Source organism: Nerophis lumbriciformis, linkage group LG16 (assembly GCF_033978685.3).
Source record: "Nerophis lumbriciformis linkage group LG16, RoL_Nlum_v2.1, whole genome shotgun sequence".
Classification (NCBI taxonomy): domain Eukaryota; kingdom Metazoa; phylum Chordata; class Actinopteri; order Syngnathiformes; family Syngnathidae; genus Nerophis; species Nerophis lumbriciformis.
Genome location: NC_084563.2, coordinates 37,804,291 through 37,814,157, shown reverse-complemented (window position 1 = coordinate 37,814,157; position 9,867 = coordinate 37,804,291).

Sequence of the window (9,867 nt, the reverse complement as noted above, 5' to 3'; positions counted from 1 at the left end):
ACCAGAGGGTAAGAAAAGTTGCTTTTGCGTAATATTGCGAAACAAAACGGCAGATAATATGTCTTACCTTATACACACACCAAAATAATACTCGTATGTTGAAGCACAGTACAATCCATCAAGCGGTGCGGCTTCATAGCTTACCAAAGTCGTACTGAAACATTTTGATAGATTTTTGAGCGCCGTGTGTAATGTTCTATATTTTCAATGGAACATATACAATTTTGGTGTTGTTTACTTGAGTCATATTGCAGTCTACACGTATCTCTTATGTGTGACTGGCATCTACTGGTCACACTTATCATTTCACCATGTACCAAATAAAATAGCTTCGAAGTCGGTAAGCACAACCAGAATTATTCCGTACATTAGGCGCACCGGGTAAAAGGCACACTTTCGAGTTTTGAGAAAACAAAAGGATTTTAAAGGCCTACTGAAATCCACTAATACCGACCACGCAGTCTGATAGTTTATATATCAATGATGAAATCTTTACATTGCAACACATGCCAATACAAAGTGGAATTTTAAATTTTGCGCCGAAATATCCTGCTGAAAACGTTTCGGTATGATGACGCCTGAGCGTGACGTCACGGATTGTAGAGGACATTTTGGGACAGCATGGTGGCCAGCTATTAAGTCGTCTGTTTTCATCGCAAAATTCCACAGTATTCTGGACATCTGTGTTGGTGAATCTTTTGCAATTTGTTCAATGAACAATGGAGACAGCAAAGAAGAAAGCTGTAGGTGGGAAGCGGTGTATTGCGGACCGGCTACAGCAACACAAACAAAGCCGGTGTTTCATTGTTTACATTCCCGAAAGATGACAGTCAAGCTTTACCATTGGCCTGTGGAGAACTGGGACAGCAGAGACTCTTACCAGGAGGACTTTGAGTTGGATGCGCAGACGCGGTACCGTGAGTACGCAGCTGCGGCTTCCAAACATTTGATCGCTTACCCGTACGTGCGTGCCGCTATGTGCATGTCACGTACGTAACTTTGAGGACTTTGGGGAATTATATGTGCTGTATGAACTTTGGGGAGGTGGAAGGTACTTTGGGCTGTGGGATTGAGTGTGTTGTGCAGGTGTTTGAGTTGTATTGGCGGGTTATATGGACGGGTGGGGGGGAGGTGTTTGTTATGCGGGATTAATTTGTGGCATATTAAATATAAGCCTGGTTGTGTTGTGGCTAATAGAGTATATATATGTCTTGTGTTTATTTACTGTTTTAGTCATTCCCAGCTGAATATCAGGTCCCACCCGCCTCTCACAGCATCTTCCCTATCTGAATCGCTCCCACTGCCCTCTAGTCCTTCACTCTCACTTTCCTCATCCACAAATCTTTCATCCTCGCTCAAATTAATGGGGAAATCGTCGCTTTCTCGGTCCGAATCGCTCTCGCTGCTGGTGGCCATGATTGTAAACAATGTGCAGATGTGAGGAGCTCCACAACCGGTGACGTCATGTGCATATCGTCTGCTACTTCCGGTACAGGCAAGGCTTTTTTATCAGCGACCAAAAGTTGCGAACTTTATCGTCGATGTTCTCTACTAAATCCTTTCAGCAAAAATATGGCAATATTGCAAAATGATCAAGTATGACACATAGAATGGACCTGCTATCCCCGTTTAAATAAGAAAATCATATTTCAGTAGGCCTTTAAGTGCCTCTTATAGTCCGAAAAATTTGGTGTGAACGATTCTAGCTGTCGTCCGGGTTCTCAGGACCATCAAGGAAGGACATTGTCGCGAGCAGGGTTGACTTCTATATTTTGCAATAAAGCTGAGCTTAGGTCGGGTCGCTTTTCCGCTGCGCCTCCCTCTGCTGCTCGCTCCGCCGTCTGCTTTCAGCTTTCCGCGTCGTCGTCTGCCTCTGGCTCTCGCGCTCAGCATCCGCTTCTCGCTGGCTCCTTCTCTCATCTCCGCCTCTTCCTCCCACGTCCGCGGCTGCCGCCCTCCTACAGTCCACAAGGATTATTAAATCGTGCCCAGCTGAGCGCTCCACGCACCTGATGATAATTGCGGCGTCGATCTCGGCACGCTCCACGCCTCCTTGCTGCCATCTTGGAGCGGGCTCCGGTGTGCCCTGCCTCGCTGTTGGACTGCCGGCCACGCTTCGCTGTCGGTCTGCCGGCCCCGCCTCACCACATACGGTATCTGCTTTTTCACTGACATCTGATTCAGAAGCAGGTTTTTCACCAGTTTGTTGGTAATAAAAGATAATATTCAAATGAAGGGGGGGTAATCTGAAATAATCAGTACCTCCCGGCTTTTGCAGGTTTTTTTGGTCATTGTTGCGGCCTAAAATGCCTGAGTTTGCAGCAGCATTTACAAAAAACTGCGGCAGAATCACATTAAGGGAGACATTAAAGCATACTTGCCAACCCTCCCGAATTATCCGGGAGACTCCCGAAATTCAGCACCTCACCCGAAAACCTCCCGGGACAAATATTCTCCCGAAAATCTCCCGATTTTCAGCTGGAGCTGGAGGCCACGCCCCCTCCAGCTCCATGCGGACCTGAGTGAGGACAGCCTTTTCTTCACGACGGGAGGACAACACGGTGACAAGAACTAAATCATCCGGACGAGAGATAAATTGTATTATTATGTTTATCTTACCTAAAAGTAAATATATTTATTAATTTAAAAAAAAACAACGAAATAAATGTTTACTATATTTTGCTAAAAACATCAAAATTAATTGTATTTTTATTTGTATTTTTTCTGACTCCTTATTACATCCAGCCATAGAATTATACCGGTACATTAAAATAAACATATTTGAAATAATTAATTTTAAATTATCATAATAATTCATTTAAAATGACCATATTTAATTATTAAAATAATTGCTTGTTTATCAACAACTTTAGCATTTTATTCAATCCATTTTGAAGCTCTCAGAAGCCAAGTTATGTTATATTCATGTTATATTTATGCAAGTTTGAAGTATCAATTATCTAAACACAGTTTTGTTTGCATATTTTCAGGATGTATATATATATATATATATGTATGAAATACTTGACTTGGTGAATTCTAGCTGTCAATATACTCCTCCCCTCTTAACCACGCCCCGCCCCACCCCCGACCACGCCCCCACCTCCCACACCCCCACCTCCCGAAATCGGAGGTCTCAAGGTTGGCAAGTATGCATTAAAGTGATTCTCAAATTGTTTGTGTACACCCAATAATCCCTTGATTAAAGTATCTTATTTTAATATAGTTAAACAGTGTTACTGTTCAAACCTCTGACTTGTTATTAATGAATACTTAGGCCTACGGTATTTTTACCTTGGTCATTATGGTGATACTTGGAGAGCCAGGTTTTATTTCTGAGGTGGTACTTGGTGAAAAAAGTTTGAGAACCACTGGGTTAGACAGTTGCGTTGTGTTTGAGTGCTGCTGGGACAAATGGGATTGGCCAAAAAGGTTCAGGGAAATTTCGGGGATTTGACAACGATGCGAGTTTGCTGAATTTGCGTGATTGCAACATTGTGAAATCCTGGAGGAACTGATTAATATCTTGAAGCCGGCCCTCTGAGGGCCCGCGACAAAAATGAGTTTGACATCCCTGCAGTTTAAAGCAATAGTACTTTTAATTTGGGTGGGAACGGACTGTGTTTTTGCTCTTGAATAAACAAACAGCAATCATCATTGGATATGATCAGCGAGAACGTTCTCTTTATTGTTTATGTTTGGAAAAAGCAAAAGAAAAAAACTTGTCGTCGTAGTTCTCTTTTGTTACCGTTTCAGAGTTCTGTACAGCATAAACAGAAAGAAGCACTGCTTAAGAACTAGAAAAAGCAAAGAACAAAAGAGGAGTTTACAATAGAAATTAGTAGTAAGACATTGTCTGAAGTGCAATGGCGAAGCTCAGATGGGTTAAAGTCAAACAATTCTAAATAAAAATACTTCTCTATTTTTCCAACAAACAGTATTATTTTTTTTACACAGTAGACTGTATTATCTGATGTATTTAAACCTGTAAAAACATATTTACAAATAGCCATTATCTTTTATATGTTTTTTTTAATATAATCACATATGTCAGCACCAGGAAAAAAAAAAAAAAAAAAATCCTAAAACAAAGAACAATAACAACAATATATATATTTTAGTTCAAACGTGGTCTACAGACTTGGTCCCAGTACACAATGATATTTGGAGGAAGACAGCGTTTGTCCTACTGAGTGGACGACAAACGTGACCGCCTGTCACTTTAAAGACTAAGCCCCTAACACCATGAACCTAAAAGGTGTTTTTCCCCCCCACTTTCACTGGCCTGACAGTTTTCATTCATTGTTACTCATCGGAACCTGCCTGGAGTACTCTGCAAAGTCTTGGACATAAACAGTGAAGTACTGCTACGAACTCAAACAATACTCCATAAAACTATGGACCACTTCAGGGGTGGGCGGAGACATTCAAACAGGAGCGATACCAAGGCTGGTATCGGCATTAGACCTATACTGTGTTTTATTAGGATTCTATCTGAACTGATATGTTTATTATTATTGTTTTGTGCGTTTCATCGCATTTTTGGGGGGGCCATAAAATGCATGAAAACTGCAAAATGTGGTATTTCGAGAAACAAGAAACTCACGTGAATCACTTCTTGAATTTGTTAAATGGGGGGTGTACAATTCTAATCATAATCATGATCAATACATTAGTATGTAGGGTCAAATTGGACAAAACAAATATATATTTCTTTACATAAATACACAGTACAGGCCAAACGTTTGGACACACCTTCTCATTCAATGTGTTTTCTTTATTTATACATATTTTTTTATATCTTCTAGATTGTCACTGAAGGCATCAAAACTATGAATGAACACATGTAGAGTTATGTACTTAACAAAAAAAAAAAGGTGAAATAACTGAAAACATGTTTTATATTGTAATTTCTTCAAAATAGCCACCCTTTACTTAGATTAATGCATTGCAAACTCTTGGCATTCTCCCAAAAAAATTCGAGAGGTGGTCACCTGAAAGGGTTTTCACTTCACAGGTCTCCTAGTTTTGATGCCTTCAGTGACAATCTACAATGTAAATAGTCATGAAAATAAAGAAAACACATTGAATGAGATGGTGTGTCCAAAATTTTGGCCTGTACTGTACTTAAATGTGCCATCATAGTTGGAATTAAAAATAGAAATATGTCATTAATGTATTTGATACAAAAGTACTTTGAAATATTTCAACATTCATTTATTTCAATATTTAATCCTTTTTTAAAATCAGTTAATTCATTATTGATTTAATTGTTTCACGATTTAATGAATTACTTCCCAGTCTATTAGAATGATCTGTCAAACTCAGCCATCAAAGTCAGTGGGCGGGTCTAACAGGAATCTATACACCTTTATAATCCATTTTCTACCGCTTGTTACTCTCGGGGTCTCCTCGCTGCTCAGGCAAATCATATTGTCTAAAAATGCATTTTTCCATCGATAACGTGACATCATCGCAGTCTTTCAGTTAATTAGCGCGCGAGGAATATATGTATACATACAAATATATATATATATATATATATATATATACAAACCCTGTTTCCATATGAATTGGGAAATTGTGTTAGATGTAAATATAAACGGAATACAATGATTTGCAAATCCTTTTCAACCCATATTCAGTTGAATATGCTACAAAGACAACATATTTGATGTTCAAACTGATAAACATTTTTTGTTGTTGCAAATAATCATTAACTTTAGAATTTGATGCCAGCAACAAGTGACAAAGAAGTTGGGAAAGGTGGCAATAAATACTGATAAAGTTGAAGAATGCTCATCAAACACTTATTTGGAACAGGTGGGTGCCATGATTGGGTATAAAAGTAGATTCCATTAAAATGCTCAGTCATTCACAAACAAGGATGGGGCGAGGGTCACCACTTTGTCAACAAATGCGTGAGCAAATTGTTGAACAGTTTAAGAAAAACCTTTCTCAACCAGCTATTGCAAGGAATTTAGGGATTTCACCATCTACGGTCCATAATATCATCAAAGGGTTCAGAGAATCTGGAGAAATCACTGCACGTAAGCGTGACCTTCGATCCCTCAGGCTGCATCAACAAGCGACATCAGTGTGTAAAGGATATCACCACATGGGCTCAGGAACACTTCAGAAACCCACTGTCAGTAACTACAGTTGTTCGCTACATCTGTAAGTGCAAGTTAAAACTCTCCTATGCAAGGCGAAAACCGTTTATCAACAACACCCAGAAACGCCGTCGGCTTCGCTGGGCCTGAGCTCATCTAAGATGGACTGATGCAAAGTGGAAAAGTGTTCTGTGGTCTGACGAGTCCATATTTCAAATTGTTTTTGGAAACTGATCATTCTAAAGTGTCTCCTCAGTTCCCAAACGTTTACTGAGTGTTGTTAAAAGGAAAGGCCATGTAACACAGTGGTGAACATGCCCTTTCCCAACTACTTTGGCACGTGTTGCAGCCATGAAATTGTAAGTTCATTATTATTTGCAAAAAAAAAAAAAAAAGTTTATGAGTTTGAACATCAAATATGTTGTCTTTGTAGCATATTCAACTGAATATGGGTTGAAAAGGATTTGCAAATCATTGTATTCTGTTTATATTTACATCTAACACAATTTCCCAACTCATATGGAAATGGGGTTTGTACACACATATATATATATATATATATATATATATACACATATATACACATATATATACATATATACACATATACACACATATCTATCTGCCCACTGACTTTGACGGTTGAGTTTGACAGATAAAATAAATTCATTAAAGCTGACGCATGTTTGTAAAATAAGTATCCTGGAGAGGACGACCACTGGAGGGACGTTATATGAAGAAGTAATGAGGTAAAGATGTATTTATTTATTACATTTTGTCCTAATTGACCCTATACTGTAAATTAGAGGAAAAAACACACAATTGTTGATTTGATGATCTCCAGTATTTACCCTGTATTTACTGTATTTACTCGGTATCGCCCATTCTAAGTTTGTATTTAAAGGGTCGGTTTATACGACAAGCGGGAAGCTGAAGGTGAAAATAACGTTACGCCAACCGGAAGTGAGTTCAAAGTTCAAAGAGTTTGATGAAAAAAAAATCCGATCGACGTCCACTTGATACGGTGGATGTCAAGGCTGAGCAGTGGTTTAGTTTGGGGGACAACAACTTGTGTCTTCACAGCAGTTTTACAAACAACACAATTGTCTTTCCTGTGTGACAGTAGGAGTGAACGAGCCATTTACAAGACGAAATAAGGCTAATTTGTTTGAGGAAAAAACGGGACAGAAACACAACCAGCGTTCGTACACAGAAACAAACAAAGAGTGGCTTTGATGAAATGATTCATAAACCAAGAAGTCACTTGTGGTGCTAAAATACATTCAGTGCCCAGTCAGCATTTTTTCACGTCATCACGTTTGTGCCTCACAGGCTGTCAGCTCTTTCTGCTCTGTGCTTGTGTGTGTATACATAAGTATGTACTCTAAACGTCATGTAACAGTACGCCATAACCACGCTTCGGTACATTGCTTGGTCTTAAGTTCATTTCAAGTACAGGAAGAAACCCACTTTGAACAAACGCACTCCCATGAACTGTTAATGATGCTTAAGAAGAAACATTTGTTTTCTTGCCCTTCATTATGCTAGCCAAAGATAAGGCATGAGTGTGTGCGTCAAAGAAAAGGAAAGCCACCACCATGGACGTGGTAAAAATACTTTCCCACAATGATGATTTTTGTGCATTTAAAGACGTTAACCACCCCCAAAAAAATCGTAACTTTGTATCACAGGTGACAAAGCAAATGAGTGTAACATCTACTGATATATTTAGTCGTAATTCATTAATGATGTTTTTAGACAATCATCAGGAGGGTTTGCTGAACTCACGAGTGACGGCTTGTACTAAAAAGAAGTCGGAGGAGTGTCGCGTCTGCGTTTGACGTTGATTTTTGTCGCCATCAATGATTGAAACGGCAACCCAAAATGATGAAAGAGCCATATTGGACCAAAAATACAAAAAACTATTATTTGGAGCCGCAAAAAACTAAACGCCTTATATAAGTGTTATAATGAAAGCAACACATATACCGTATTTTCCGGACTATAAGTTACAGTTTTTTTCATAGTTTGGCCGGGGGTGCGACTTATACTCAGGGGCGACTTATGTGTGAGATTATTAACACATTACCGTAAAATATCAAATAATATTATTTAGCTCATTCACGTAAGAGACGAGACGTATAAGATTTCATGGGATTTAGCGATTAGGAGTGACAGATTGTTTGGTAAACGTATAGCATGTTCTATATGTTATAGTTATTTGAATGACTCTTACCATAATATGTTACGTTAACATACCAGTTGGTTATTTATGCCTCATATAACGTACACTTATTCAGCCTGTTGTTCACTATTCTTTATTTATTTTAAATTGCCTTTCAAATGTCTATTCTTGGTGTTGGCTTTCATCAAATACATTTCCCCCAAAAATGCGACTAATAATCCAGTGCAATTTATATATGTTTTTTTCCTTCTTTATTATGCGTTTTCGGCAGGTGCGACTTATACTCCGGTGCGACTTATACTCCGAAAAATGCGGTAAGTGTCTATATTAGCCTACTATCAAAATGACTTTAAAAGTCTTATATAAGTGTTATAATGAAAACAACGCATGATGTAAGTGTCTATATTAGCTGTATCAGCCTACTATCAAAATTAGTATTTGTCGCAGGCTGACGCAAAATCTTCGTTGACAGAAATGTTGAAATGTAATATTTATTCTACGCATTTTTACAACATTGGAAAACGTTATTAAAATGGAGGCTTCTCAGAGGGTGAGATAAGATAACTCCGAGAAATGACTGGCTCAGAATGGCCAAAGGTACAGATGTGTGTGTCCAAGTTAAAGGAGACCACAGGCTGTCTTCTTCTAGTGTATTCATTACAATCTTTGCAAGCTGGGTAACGTTTGCTGTGGTCCGGAACAAAACGGCACAGAAAACAACTATGAGAAATGCAGCCAATATTACATACAGATAATGTGTCGTGAGGCTTGCAAATATAAATGATATAAACAGAGGACATAAGTCAAATTAATGTAGAGCTGATATATACCTACAAAATAGGCATAATGAAAGGCCTTTTTAAATAGCATTTTAGCATCGATTAACTTGCAGTCATGCACTGACCAAATATGAATAACTGTGCATGTGAGCTGTGTGCTAGGTATTTTTATGTATTTTTATCTATTTATCTGTGTTCTTATGTGTTATTATGAATTGGCATTAAATTAGTTTTGCTTACAATTTCCTTGTACAAATGTACAATGACAATAAAGATACATTCTATTCGATTCAAATATGCCTGATTAGCGCCCAAACGACAAATAACACCAACAAAGCTCACTATTGTGCATTCACGCACAGCATACAAAGTTTGGTGGACAAAATGAGACAAAGAATGGGTGGCATAAAACACGTCTTTTTGCGGCATGTAAACAAACTATAGGTGAGTTCAAGGACTGCCGTAATCAGTAGGACAAAACAGCGCGCGCCAAATACTCTCATCAGTGAAGCATGTTTAATACAAACAGTGGGATTTCTAACAATTAGGAAGGTTTGTGCCATGTTTGTCCTACATAGACTGTTGGGGCATTCTTATGTATACTTATATTCTTCCATATATTATAGCACCAATTAAGGTAACATTTTTTATTTAATAAAATGTTTTTCTCTTTTAAAAAAAATATTAAAATTCAATTTTATTTGTAGGTCAAATGTAGTGACTTTTTAAATCCAGCAGGTGGGGACTCACCATCATGAAACAGTGTCACAGTATCATTGTATTTGTCACT